Source organism: Triticum aestivum, chromosome 2A (assembly GCF_018294505.1).
Source record: "Triticum aestivum cultivar Chinese Spring chromosome 2A, IWGSC CS RefSeq v2.1, whole genome shotgun sequence".
Classification (NCBI taxonomy): Eukaryota; Viridiplantae; Streptophyta; class Magnoliopsida; order Poales; family Poaceae; genus Triticum; species Triticum aestivum.
This window is the reverse complement of record NC_057797.1, coordinates 152,448,322-152,463,875: the sequence shown is the minus strand read 5'-3', so window position 1 is coordinate 152,463,875 and position 15,554 is coordinate 152,448,322.

Genomic DNA, 15,554 nt, shown 5'->3' with positions numbered 1-15,554 from the left:
TTCATAGCCATAAAAAGGATCAGATTCAACCAAAGTAAATAACTCAGGATCGATAGAGAAATCATAATCCTTATCAGAAATACAGATAGGTGAAGTAGCAAAAGCAGGGTCATATTTCATTCTAGCATTCAAAGATTTTTCTTTCAACTTATCTAACAGTTTCTTAAGATCATATCTATCATTACAAGAAAAAAGATCTCTAGCAGTTTTTTCATCCATAACATAACCCTCAGGCACAACAGGCAATTCATATCTAGGGGGAGAATCTTCATTATCACTTTCATCAATATTATCAGTTTCAATAATTTCATTCTCTCTAACCCTAGCAAGTTGTTCATCAAGAAAGCCACCTAATGGCACAGTATTATCAAGCATAGAAGTAGTTTCATCATAAGCATCATGCACAGAAAAAGTGGCATCATCAATAACATGCGACATATCAGAATGAATAGCAGGAGTAGGTGTCGCAAGTTTACTCATAATAGAAGGTGAATCAAGTGCAGAGCTACATGGCAGTTCCTTACCTCCCCTCGTAGTTGAGGGAAAAATCTTGGTTCTTTCATCTTTCAAGTTCCTCATAGTGATCAACAGATATAAATCCCAAGTGAGTCAAAGAATAGATCTATGCTCCCTGGCAACGGCGCAAGAAAATAGTCTTGATAACCCACAAGTATAGGGGATCATAATAGTTTTCGAGGGTAGAGTATTCAACACAAATTTATTGATTCGACACAAGGGGATCCAAAGAATATTCTGAAGTATTAACAGTTGAGTTGTCAATTCAACCGCACCTGAAAGACTTAATATCTGTAGCAAAGTATTTAGTAGCAAAGTAATATGGAAGTAGCGGTAACGGCAGCAAAAGTAATATTATTGGTTTTGTAGTGATTGTAACAGTGGCAACGGAAAAGTAACTAAGCAAAGAATAGTGTGTGGAAAGCTCGTAGGCAATGGATAAGTGATGGATAATTATGTCGGATGCGATTCCTCATGCAATAGTTATAACATAGGGTGACACAGAACTAGCTACAGTTCATCAATGTAATGTAGGCATGTATTCCGAATATAGTCATACGTGCTTATGGAAAAGAACTTGCATGACATCTTTTGTCCTACCCTCCCATGCCAGTGGGGTCCTATTGGAAACTAAGGTATATTAAGGCCTCCTTTTAATAGAGTATTGGAACAAAGCATTAACACTTAGTGAATACATGAACTCCTCAAACTACGGTCATCACCAGGAGTGGTCCCGATTATTGTCACTTCGGGGTTACCGGATCATAACACATAGTAGGTGACTATTGACTTGCAAAATAGGATCAAGAACTCACATATATTCATGGAAACATAATAGTTTTAGATTTGAAATCATGGCACTCAGGCCCTAGTGACAGGCATTAAGCATAGCAAAGTCATAGCAACATCAATCTTAGAACATAATGGATACTAGGGATTAAACCATAACAAAACTAACTCGATTACATGGTAAATCTCATCCAACCATCACCGTCCAACAAGCCTACAATGGAATTACTCACACACGGCGGTGAGCATCATGAAATTGGTGATGGAGGAACGTTGATGATGACGATGGCGGTGGATTCCCCTCTCCGGAGCCCCGAACGGACTCTAGATCAGCCCTCCTGGGAGAGATTAGGGCTTGGTGCTGGCTCTGTATCGTAAAACGTAATGAATCCTTCTACCTGATTTTTTATCCCCAAACGTGAAGATATAGAGTTGGAGTTGAGGTCGGTGGAGCCTCAGGGGGCCCACGAGATAGGGGCCGTGCCCTAGGGAGGTGGGCGTGCCCCCACCCTCGTGGATAGGGTGTGGGACCCCTGACATTGATTCTTTCGCCAGTATTTTTATATATTCCAAAAATATTCTCTGTGAAGTTTCAGGTCATTCCGAGAACTTTTGTTTCTGCACAAAAATAATACCATGGCAATTCTGGTGAAAACAATGTCAGTCCGGATTAGTTCCATTCAAATCATGCAAGTTAGAGTCCAAAACAAGGTCAAATGTGTTTGGAAAAGTAGATATGTTGGAGACGTATCATACGGGAATCCTGTTCTGGAGGTCTTGACCATGACAAACCTACAAACTATGATGAAGCGATGATGAGCCCGGATTCCGCGAAATGGCTTGAGGCCATGAAATCTGAGATGGGATCCATATATGAGAACAAAGTGTGGACTTTTGTTGACTTGCCCGATGATCGGGAAGCAATAGAGAATAAATGGATCTTCAAGAAGAAGACTGACATTTACGGTAATGTTACCGTCTATAAAGCTCGACTTGTGGAGAAAGGTTTTCGACAAGTTCAAGGAGTTGACTACGATGAGACCTTCTCACCCGTAGCGATGCTTAAGTCTGTCCAAATCATGTTAGCAATTGCCGCATTTTATTATTATGAATTTGGCAAATGGATGCCAAAAAACTGCATTCCTTAATGGATATCTTAAAGAATAGTTATATATGATGCAACTAGAAGGTTTTGTCGATCCAAAAGGTGCTAACAAAGTGTGCAAGCTCCAGTGATCCATTTATGGACTGGTGCAAGCCTCTCAGAGTTGGAATATATGCTTTGATAGTGTGATCAAAGCATATGGTTTTAGACAGACTTTTGGAGAAGCCTGTATTTACAAGAAAGTGAGTGGGAGCTCTGTAGCATTTCTAATATTATATCTGGATAACATATTGTTGATTGGAAATAATACAAAATTTCTGGATAGCATAAAAGGATACTTGAATAAGAATTTTTCAATGAAAGACCTCAATGAAGATGCTTATATATTGGGCATCAAGATCTATAGAGATAGATCAAGACGCTTAATTGGACTTTCACAAAGCACATACCTTGATAAAGTTTTGAAGAAGTTCAAAATGGATCAGTTAAAGAAAGGGTTCTTGCCTGTGTTACAAGGTGTGAAGTTGAGTCAGACTCAATGCCCGACCACTGCAGAAGATAGAGAGAAAATGAAAGTCATTCCCTATGCCTCAGCCATAGGTTCTATCATGTATGCAATGTTGTGTACTAGACCTGATGTGTGCCTTGCTATAAGTTAAGCAGGGTGGTACCAAAGTAATCCTAGAGTCGATCACTGGATAGCGGTCAAGAACATCTTGAAATACCTGAAAAGGACTAAGGATATGTTTCTCGTTTATGGAGGTGACAAAGAGCTCGCCGTAAATGATTACATCAATGCAAGCTTTGGCACTGATCTGGATGACTATAAGTCACAAACCGGATAGGTATTTATATTGAGTGGTGGATCTGTCAGTTGGTGCAGTTCCAAGCAGAGCGTCATGGCAGGATCTACGTGTGAAGCGGAGTACATAGCTGCTTCGGAAGCAGCAAATGAAGGAGTTTGGATGAAGGAGTTCATATCCGATCTAGGTGTAATTCCTAGTGCATCGGGTCCAATGAAAATCTTTTGTGACAATACTCGGGCAATTTCCTTGGAGAAGGAATCTAGATTTCACAAGAAAACCAAACACATCAAGAGACGCTTAAATTCCATCCGCGATCAAGTCAAGGAGGGAGACGTAGAGATTTGCAAGATACATACGGATCTGAATGTTGCAGACCTGTTGATTAAGGCTCTCTCACGAGCAAAACATGATGACCACCAAGACTCCATGGGTGTTAGAACCATTACTATATAATCTAGATTATTGACTCTAGTGCAAGTGGGAGAATTAAGGAAATATGCCCTAGAGGCAATAATAAAGATGTTATTTTTATTTCCTTATATCATGATAAATGTTTATTATTCATGATAGAATTGTATTAATCGGAAACTTAGTACATGTGTGAATACATAGACAAAACTGAGTGTCCCTAGTATGTCTCTACTTAACTAGCTCGTTAATCAAAGATGGTTAAGTTTCCTGACCATAGACATGTGTTGTCATTTGATGAACGGGATCACATCATTAGAGAATGATGTGATGGACAAGACCCATCCGTTAGCTTAGCATAATGATCGTTTAGTTTTATTGCTATTGTTTTCTTCATGACTTATACATGTTCCTCTGACTATGAGATTATGCAACTCCCGAATACCGGAGGAACACCTTGTGTGCTATCAAACGTCACAACGTAACTGGGTGATTATAAAGATGCTCTGCAAGTGTCTCTGATAGTGTTTGTTGAGTTGGCATAGATCGAAATTAGGATTTGTCACTCCATGTATCAGAGAGGTATCTCTGGGCCCTCTTGGTAATGCACATCACTATGAGCCTTGCAAGCAATGTGACTAATGAGTTAGTTGCGGGATGTTGCATTGCAGAACGAGTAAAGAGACTTGCTGTTGACGAGTTTGAACTAGTCATGAGGATACCGACGATCGAACTCGGGCAAGTAACATACCGATGACAAAGAGAACAATGTATGTTGTTATGCGGTTTGACCGATAAAGATCTTCGAAGAATATGTAGGAGCTAATACGAGCATCCACGTTCCGCTATTGGTTATTGACCGGAGATGTGTCTCGGTCATGTCTACATAGTTCTCGAACCCATAGGGTCCGCACGCTTAACGTTCAATGATGATTTGTATTATGAGTTATGTGATTTGATGACCGAAGTTTGTTCGGAGTCCCGGATGAGATCATGGAAATGACGAGGAGTCTCTAAATGGTCGAGAGGTAAAGATTCATATATTGGAAGGTTACATTCGGACAATGGAATGGTTCGGGTTGTTTCGGATAAGTTTCGGAGTACCGAGGGTTACCAGACCCCCCCCCCCCCCCGAGGTAAACGGGCCACCATGGGCCTTAGTGGAGAAGAGAGAGGGCCGGCTAGGAGGTGGCACCCCCCCTTGCCAATCTAAATTGGACAAGGGGTGGGGGAGGCACCCCCCCTTTCCCTCTCCTACTCCTCCTCTCTTTCCCTCGTTGCTACTCTAGAAAAAGGAAAAAGGAGAGGGGAATCCTACTAGGACTAGGGAGTCCTAGTAGGACTCCCCACACTTGGCGCCCCCTAGGGGGCGGCCTCCTCTCCTCCCCCCTTTATATACGGAGGCGGGGGGGGCACCCCAAAGGCACAACAAGTCTTCTCTTAGCCGTGTGTGGTGCCCCCCTCCACAGTTACACACCCCGGTCATATCGTCGTAGTGCTTAGGCGAAGCCCTATGCCGGTAGCTTCATCATCACCGTCAACACGCCGTCGTGCTGACAAAACTCTCCCTCGTCCTCAACTGGATCAAGAGCTCGAGGGATGTCATTGAGCTGAACATGTGCTGAACACGGAGGTGTCATATGTTCGGTGCTAGGAGCAGCTGAATCGCGAAGACGTTCGACTACGTTAACCGCATTACTAAACACTTCCTCTTTCGGTCTACGAGGGTACATGGACACACTCTCCCCTCTAGTTTCTATGCATCTCCTCGATAGATCTTGCGTGATCGTAGGAATTTTTTTTGAAATACTGCGTTCCCCAACAGATTGAAGTTTTCAAGTTTTGGGTGAGATATCAATATGAGGTGAATAAGAAGTGACAAGGCCCTAAGCTGGGGGATGCCCCAGGCACACCCAACGTAATATTCAAGGAAGATCCAACCAACTAAGCTTGGGGATGCCCCCGAAGGCATTATCGGTAACCTCACTTGGAGCTATATTTTCATTCATCACATGATATGTGTTTTGCTTGGAGCGTCATTGTAATTTTCTATTTGCTTGATTTTATTTACAATAATGTTTTGTATCTTTTATTTCAATAAATATGTTGGGTATAGCTTTTACCATGCTTATTTTGCAAGTCTACATGTTGCTGTTTGAAACCAGAAAGTTTATCGACGTTGCAAAAATTCCCCAGAAATGTCAGAATGCGATAAAATGTTGAAACTTTTTGCGCAGTAAGCTATGATAAATAAGTATTGATATTCTTGCATCCTTTACATATTGTTATGTTTAGACAGATTGTTGTAATGTTTGTATTGTTTGTACATGTTTGCTTATTTAATGATTCTATTTGAGGATAGGAGTATTGAATATGCAGAGGCATTTAGTATTCAATATTAAATTATAATTTTAGTGATTTTCTATAGTAGAGAATGATAAGGTATTGCATTTATTTATACTAACTTATCTCACGAGTTCTTGTTGAGTTTTGTGTGCATGAAGTTTTAAGATTTAGGGAAACCATGATATGAAGGGAATTAAGGAGACACAAAAGCTCAAGCTTGGGGATGCCCAAGGCATCCCAAGATAATATTTCAAGAAGTCTCAAGCATGTAATCTTGGGGATGCCCTGGTAGGCATCCCACCTTTTTTCATCGACAATTATCGGTTAGTATCGGTTGAGCCTACTTTTTTGCTTCTTCACATGAGATGTGCTATGCTTGGAATGTAATTTTATCTTGTTTTTGTTTTCTGTTTGAATAAAATATTTAGATCTGATTTCTTAAGAGAGAGTCCTCAGATAGCTACCCATTTACATAACTACTCGCTTGATCTTCACTTATATCTTTTTGGAGTAGTTTGTCGAAATCTCTCATGCTTCACTTATATTATTTTGAGAGATGAAAATTTTATGCTCATGTTCTTCACTTAGATTTGTTTGAGCTTGTCAAAGGCAATGGAAATATATGAAACTAGTCCCGAAGTGATAGATATCCAAGGATATAATAAAAACTTTCATGAAGATCATTGGAAGAAATAAATTTAATTCTTTGTAATAGTTTTGCGGTATGATGATAGTGATATGTGAGTCATGTTGGTGAGTAATTATGCATCAGTAAGAATATTGGTGTTAAGGTTTGTGACCCTATGCAAGCACGAAAGTCAATAGTTATGCAATGAAATTACATCCTACTTGTGGTGCATTATTCGGTGTTAGTTATATGCTTAACGCTCGCTTATGTGATTTCTCGTTTCTTGGTTGGATGCTTGTCAATCTATTTGCTAGCCTTCCCTTGTACTAAGTGGTATTACTACTTGTGCATGCAAAATCCTTAAACCAAGTTTTACCATATGAGTCCACCATACCTACCTATATGCGGTATTCTCCTGCCGCTCTAAGCAAATTTGTATGTGCCATCTCTAATTTTCAAAATAATTTCCTTTTTGTGTGCTAGTATCACTCATGAAACGGTAGGGGTGGCTGATATTTCCCCCTGCAAGATGTGTTATTCTCAAGATGAGTGTTTGTTCACTTGTCATTGCACGAGAGTACGGCAAAGGTATTAGGGATGCCCAGTCCCGAAACGAAAAATGAATTTACTTTAAGTTGTCAAATAATAAATTCCGTGGAAAGTGTTGGTATGGATGATAGCCGTGGAATGTGAAAGTATGGTGGAAAAAGGAATAAACTTTAATTTTTGTTTGGGAATCACCTATGATATATCTAGCATGGAAAGTATTGGGAACTACCCGATCGTTTTCGTTGACAGGAAAAGCATGCCACCCAAAATGTTGTATCTCTATCTTTTTTGCTTTGAGCTCTGGCACCTCTACAAATCCCTACTTCCCTCTGCGAAGGGCCTTTCTTTTTACTTTATGCAATTTTTATTTTGATTCTCCATCTTCTTATAAAGCACCAACTAAGGGGCACTATGATCGTACTTGAGCATTAGGTGTAGCTAATATGCGAGTGTGTTTCATGAATGGATCAATGATTGAGCATGATGGGCTCTAGGGATAACTTGCTTTAGTGTTGATATTTTGAAACACATGGTTGCTTGTTGATATGCTTGAGTATTGAAATATTCATATCAAAACTAGACTATTACTTTGAACCATATAAAAGTGCATATGTCCATGCTACAAAAGAAAAGAATATGTGATGAACATGTTAGGTAGCATTCCACATCAAAAATTCAGCTTTTATCATTTACCACCTCCCTTTCTTTTTACTCCGCATATAAGATTTGGTTAAAGTCAAACTACACAAACTTGGACCAAATTTATATTAAAAAATCTGAACATCTACAATACTAAAACTATATAGTATGAAAATACGTTTCATGGTGCATCTGATAATATTAATTTAATATTGTGAATGTTTATATATTTTTAATATAAAGTTAGTCAAACTCTACAAAGCTTGACTTTGACCAAACCTTGTATGCAGACTAAAAAGAAACGAGGGAGTACCTACTCGAGGACGAGTAGGAATTAAGCTTGGGGGTGCTGATACGTCTTCAACGTATCTATAATTTTTTTTTGTTCCATGTTGTTATATTATCATTCTTGGATGATTTGCAATCGTTTTATAGTAACTTTATATCATTTTTTGGGACTAACCTATTGACATAGTGCCTAGTGCCAGTTGCTATTTTTTGATTGTTTTTTATTTCGCATGAAATCAATATCAAATGAAGTCCAAACGTAGCAAAAAAATTGGAGAATTTTTTTGGACCAGAGGACCCAGGATGGGCTAAAAAGGTACCAGAGGGGAGGCCTGAGGTGGGCACAACCCACCTGGGTGCGCCTAGGAGCTAGGCGCTCCCAGGGGGTTGTGCCCCCTCGGTGACCTCCCGAACTACTTCTTTGCCCTATAAATTGCGAAATATTCCAAAAACCCTAGGGGTAACTCTAGATTAGAAGTGCCGCCGCCGCAAGCCTCTATAGCCATGAAAAACCAATCTAGACCCTGTTCCGGCACTCTGCTGGAGGGGGAAATCATCACAGGGGGGCCATCTTCATCATCCCGACGGCCACCATGATGAGGTGGGAGTAGTCCTGTAACACCCATGATGCGGCTATATCTCCCACGTGTCAGAGCATGACTTAGAGGCATAACCGCATAGTAGGCATGTCGCAAGAGGGGTAATTTTTACACATCCCATGTACTGAATAAGAAAGGGATAAAGAGCTGGCTTACAATCGCCACTTCACACAATACATAAATATAGCATTACATCATCCAAAATACAATCAAGGTCCAACTACGGAACCAACATAAATAAAGACAACCCCAAATGCTAGATCCTCGATCGTCCCAACTAGGCTCCACTACTGATCAACAGGAAAACGAAACACAACAACAAAAAGGTCTTCATCGAGCTCCCACTTGAGCTGGGTAGCGTCACTTGCACTGGTACCATCGGCACCTGCAACTATTTGGAAGTATCTGTGAGTCACGAGGACTCAGCAATCTCACATCCGCGAGATCAAGACTATTTAAGCATATGGGTAGGAGAAGGTAGTGAGGTGGAGCTGTAGCAAGCGCTAAGCATATATGGTGGCTAACATACGCAAAAAAGAGCGAGAAGAGAAGCAATGCAACGGTGGAGAACTAGAAGTGATCAAGAAGTGATCCTGAAACTACTTACGTTCAAACATAACTCCAAAGCTGTGTTCACTTCCCGGGCTCCGCCGGAAAGAGACCGTCACGGCTACACATGCGGTCAATTCATTTCAATTAAGTTTAGTGTCAGGTTTTCTACAACCGCATATTAACAAATTCCCATCTGCCCATAACTGTGGGTACGGCTTTCGAAAGTTCAAAACCCTGCAGGGGTGTCCCAACTTAGCCCATCACAAGCTCTCATGGTCAACGAAGGATATTCCTTCTCCCAGGAAGATCCGATCAGACTCGGAATCCCGGTTACAAGACATTTCGACAATGGTAAAACAAGACCAGCAAAGCCACCCAATGCGCCGACATCCCGATAGGAGCTGCACATATCTCGTTCTCAGGGCAACACCAGATGAGACATCCTATGAGTAAAACCAAACCTCAAGTTTCCTCAAGGTGGCCCCGTAGTCTACTCGGTTCAGACCAACACTTAGAGAAGCACTGGCCTGGGGGGTTTAAAATAAAGATGACCCTCGGGAGAGTGACTCCCAAGGGAAAAGTAGGTGGTGGTGAGGCAAATGGTAAAACCAAGGTTGGGCATTGCTGGAGGAGTTTTATTCAAAGCGAACTAGCAAGGGGTCCCCATAACACCCCAACCGTGTAAGGAATGCATAATCAAGAAACATAACACCGGTATGACGGAAACTAGGGCGGCAAGAGTGGAAAAAAAACACCAGGCGTAAGGCCGAGCCTTCCACCCTTTACCAAGTATATAGATGCATTAAAGTAAACAAGATATAATAATGATATCCCAGCAACTACTCCTGCACGCAGACATTCAGTCATTATTGAGGAAATATTGGATGCTGCTGACTCAACTTTGGTCACTCCATGTCCTCCTGACGTAGTTTCCCCTTCGGACAGCAGACTTGTGAGCTCTGACTCTCTGTTTTTGGCCACTAAACCACCTGCAGAATCTCTGCTTGGGAAGCAACAACATGAGAGGAAGCGTGCTCATTGTGTTGCGCCTATTTCTGATACTCCAGACTTCTCCACGAGGAGAATGACTAGAAGTTATGTCAAATCTACAGGCTTCAAACCCATCTCTGCAGTTTTTGTTAAACCATCACCCAAGAGGCGACCGAGAGGGAAGAAGCTCAAGATATCTGAATAGGAGACCACAGAGCAGGTTCGGATGCCACCAGATACCCCAATTCCGGTTATGCAGGCAGTCGTCCATGCTTTGGGCATCCCAGCTGGGGATCTGACAGAGGAGAAGCTTATGGCTCCCTCTAAGAAGTCTGAAGATGATGCAGTTTCCAATGATGTGTGATTTTCTGTACCTCTCTGTGATGTGGTGGTGGTGTGTTGTGGGCCTGATCGACTTTGCATTTTGTGGCCCACGGTTATCTCTTTTCCGTTTTTTATATCTGAACTCTGCTAGCAGTTTATGGGTTTATATTGTACGGATGTTGCCAACCTTAGGGCTTTTGGAGCTGCACTGTTAAGCAGTGGGCTAGATTATCTCCCCTATACAGTTTCTCATGGCTAGTACATCCTATCGTAATTGGCGTGTTTTGTGCTGGAATGTTCGTGGTCTGAATTCTGCGGAGAGACAGAGAGATGTTAGAGTAAAAATTGAGGAGAGCCAGTGCTTGATTCTTTGCCTTCAGGAAACCAAATGTGAGGAGTTTGATATTAGGACAATTAGAACCTTTTGCTCGCGGAGGTTCGATCGTTTTGCTTTTGCTCCCTTGGTAGGGGCCTCTGGTAGTATTCTTGTCATCTGGAATTCAGGTGTTTTCACTGGCACACTAATTGAAATTCAAAGCTTCGGTGTTGTGGTTTCTTTTACTTCAGTACACAATGCTGAAACCTGGACCTTAGTGTCAGTTTATGGGCCTTGTGATGGGTCTCTCCGAGATGATTTTGTTCACTGGCTTTATCATCTGACCATCCCACCTAATGAACATTGGCTACTCCTCGGGGATTTCAATTTTATAAGGTCCATGGATAATAGAAACCTACCGGGGGGAAATGTTAATGATATTTTCCTTTTCAATGAGATAATTGGTCATTTGGGCCTCTTGGAGTTGACATTGAAAGGGAGAATGTATACATGGTCCAATATGCAGGAAAACCCGCTGCTGGAACAACTTGATTGGTTCTTTACAACATCGGATTGGATTTCCATTTACCCAAACACTGTGGTACTCCCCCTAGCAAAAACATCGTCTGATCATGTGCCATGCGTGGTATCCATTGACACAACCATTCCAAAAGCTAGGGTTTTTCGTTTTGAGAATTATTGGGTTGACATGCCAGGCTTTATGGATTGTGTCAAGCGGTCTTGGGAGGCTCCGGTTTTTTCTGACTTGTCTACGGCTGCAATTATCTCCAAGAAGTTCAAACGGTTACGAATGGACCTCAAAGTGTGGAGCAAAAATATCTCTCACATTAAACATCTGACTTTGAATTGTGCCAAGGTAATTCTGCATTTTGATGGGCTTGAGGAGTGGAGGCCACTCACAACTCCTGAGTTTAATTTTAGAAAGATAGTTAAGTTGCACCATGAGAACATGCTGCGTATTCATTACATTTATTGGAAACAGCGGTGTACAATCAGATATATCAAGGTGGGTGAGGAAAATTCAAAGTTTTTCCTTGCAATGGCCATAGAAAGATTGAGAAAAAATGCAATTGCTAGTCTTATGGTTGATGGGAATGATCCAGTCTCAGATCATACACAAATGGCTGGAATTTTGTGGCCTTCTTTTAAGAATAGGATGGGTCATGCTCAAGGCATTACCATGGGATTTGATCTCCCACAGTTCATTTAGCTAGTCGATGGGTTGGAGGTTCTCCCTGCTCCTTTCTCACAGGAGGAGATAAACAAGGTTTTAAAGGAGCTACCCACTGACAGAGCACCTGGACCGGATGGTTTTAATGGCATGTTTATTAAGAAATGCTGGCCTATTATTGAACATGATTTTTTGATGCTCATAAAGGCTTTTTATGATGGAGAGCTATCTCTGGAGAACATCAATGGCTCACTCATCACCCTTATTCCCAAGATGATTTCTCCTGAGGGACCAGATGATTTCAGGCCCATTTCTCTTACAAATAGCTGTCTGAAGTTCCTCACCAAACTGTTGGCAAATAGGTTGCAGAAGGTAATTTTGCAATGCATTCATAAGAACTAGTATGGATTTTTGAAAAGTAGGTCCATTCAGGATTGCCTTGCATGGGCATTTGAGTACATTCATCAATGCAAGAAATCAAAGAGACCAATCATAATCCTTAAGTTGGACGTTGCCAAGGCTTTTGATACAGTGGAGCATGAGGTAATTCTACAAGTTCTTCATCATAAAGGTTTTGATAGCAAGTGGATTGCTTGGGTTAGGGAGATTCTATCATCTGGGACATCTTCTGTTTTACTGAATGGCATTCCAGGGAAGCAATTTAGATGTAAGTGTGGGGTCAGACATGGTGATCCTTTGTCACCGCTCCTTTTTGTTATTGCTGCCGATCTATTGCAGTCTGTGGTCAACCATATGTTGGCTCAAGGGTCTCTGACACTTCCAATACCATCCCATGATCCTAACTACCCAATTATCCAGTATGCAGATGACACAATAATCATTTTGCCTACTATGGAGGAACAATTGGTGGCTCTCAAGAATATGTTGGCTGTGTTCCAACTAGCAACCAAAGATAGAAGTGATTTCGTGGGTATGGTCATCTTGCCTGAGATCCCGCAAGGAAGAAGAACGAGTCCATGAAGAAGACAAATGGACGTAGTCGAACGGATCCTCACAACTCCGGAACGAAACCGAAGCAAACGAGAGAAGCAACCCGGAAATAAGCAAGTAACATAGTAAACAACCATCACATCAACATGGCATGATGCACAACCAAGTATGATGCATGTCCGGTTTAATGAAGCATGGCATGGAAAAGTGCACAAGCAATCCTACAAATTAAGTGGAGCTCAATATGCAACTCAATTGCATATTGACGGAACACCCTGTGACTTATTTAGTTCACTCTCGTTTATGTACCCAACAATATTAAATGTTGTTAAACATGGCAAGAGGTGAGGCATAATAAAACTACCTAACTAGGCAAGTTTAAATGAAGCCAGAAACAACAAACAGCCATTCCGGAAAATCCTCATGAGCATATATTAGATTTGGTACTGTTTTGTCCTAAACCATATTTTAGAGTTGTTGAACATGCAAGATGAGTGCACCATGTTAAACTAGGCATTTTTCTACCCCAAATGCATATAAAGTTTATTAAGTTTGGAGCTACGGTTATTTAGTTATGAATTAAAGCATTTTAGCATGGCAATATAGCAAAAAGAACAAACAGCAAGTTTAAACATTTTAAACATGGTTGAAAATTGGATATTATTAATCTAGAAAAAATTCTAAACATTTTTCATATATAAAGTTTTTACATGTGATGCATAGATTGTGAGATATTAAATGTATGAACATGAGGGTCTTTTTTGTAAAACAACGTTCTCTGGAATATTAGGAAAAAACTTAGATCTGGAAAAAAACATGAACGGGCCACAACAGAGGCCGGCCCAACAATGCACTGGGTGAGGGCACTGGATCTGAGGCTCACCAGGCCTCATGGGCTAGCTCGGCGAGGAGGCTGGACGCGGGCTGGCAGATTTGGGCAGGCTCGCTGGAGCGGTGCGGCTGGCCTCGCGAGCGGGCGCACTCCTCTCTGGTCAAAGCGGGGGGATCGAGCGAGCGAAGCAGGGGAAGGGTCAACACGGCTACACGACTACAGCCTCCTCCTCTCGACAAAAAGGCAAGAGCGGGACTTGGCGGCGCCAGGCGACGGGGATCCAGTCGGGACAGCGTACTCCGATGAGGCAAGGTCCGGCGGGAGTCGCGGCCTCCAGATCCAGCACTGGGGCAAGCTGCAGGAGGTCGGCGCAGTGGGGAGCTGCACTTGCCGACGCGGACGACAGAAGCACGGCGGTGCCGGCATCGAGTACATGGCGCGGCGGGGCGGCGACGAGTCATGGCGGGGACGGTTCGAGGAGCTCGAGGACGACGACGTCCGTGCGTGGGAGGCAAGGATGGCCGGCGCAAACTCCTCGGGGGCTCCCTGTTGCACAAGCATCAAGCGTTGGTGAGAGAGGGAGGAAAGAAATAAGAGGAAGGGAGAGGCAGGGGCGCAGGGGTCCTGCTAAAAGGTGGTCGCCGGCGACGGGAAGGTCCTCGCCTGACGACTGCGGGGCTGCTGCTTGCTCTGCGAGAGCGGCTGGATGTGGTCATGTGGCTGGAGGCGATGCTGGGTGCCTGGGCCTGGGGTTCGAGCAAAGGAGTTCGGTGGGGGGGGGGTGGATCAATGGGTGGATCGGGAAGGCAGGGTAGTACCCTGATTGGAGCGACGGGGAAAACGAGGTGGATCTCGCGTCTGGCGGCGGGACAGGACTGATGGGACAAGCTCCCTAGGATCTAGGGTTGTCCACTATATAGAGCAAATAGGTTTTTTTGACTAGGGACTAATCTGGCGCTTAGATCATAATCGAATGGACGAGAAAAGTAGGTTAGGGAGTCCAATAAATAAAACGGTGATGTTTTGTAGATGTTTGGGGATGATCCGGACCCAACGGTGACGACTGCCCGGGTCGGGTTCGGGACAACTTTCGGACGCGCGCGAGGGGTCAATGCACCGCCCAAGGAGGGGCCAGGCTGGGCCTAGGTGGACTGTGAAGAAGGGCTTGGGCTAAGAGGAAAGAGGGGGAATGCAGCCCGGCAACTGTTTTCGGAGACCAAAAACGTCCGACGTTTGACCGACTATATTGTCGCTATAGTTATCCGTTGGGGCATCAAACAGACTACGAATGCGATGAAACTTGGCAGTCGGCCTATCTACACTATAACAACACTGCATGCCAATTTTCAACCCATTCCGAGAACATTTTATGGCCACTTATAAAATAATATTTCAGACATGCCGCGGCGCGTGCAAGTGTGTCTGGGCTCAGAACGGACACGGAGAGAACCGGAAGACCCGGACGGATGCAAGTTTTTAAAAACATGATGATGCAATGGGGATGATAACATGGCAAGATGCAACACGCAAACGAAAGACAAGGCAACAACAGCGAATAACCGAAAGACATCTGGCGCATCGGTCTCGGGGCGTCACAACACTCCACCACTACGAGAGGATCTCGTCCCGAGATCTAGGATGGCACCGGAGAGAAATGGAAGAGGAAAGAGAAGAGTTAAAACTAAGTTGCTTCTCGGACAAATGAGTGAAACCACGAACCTTGA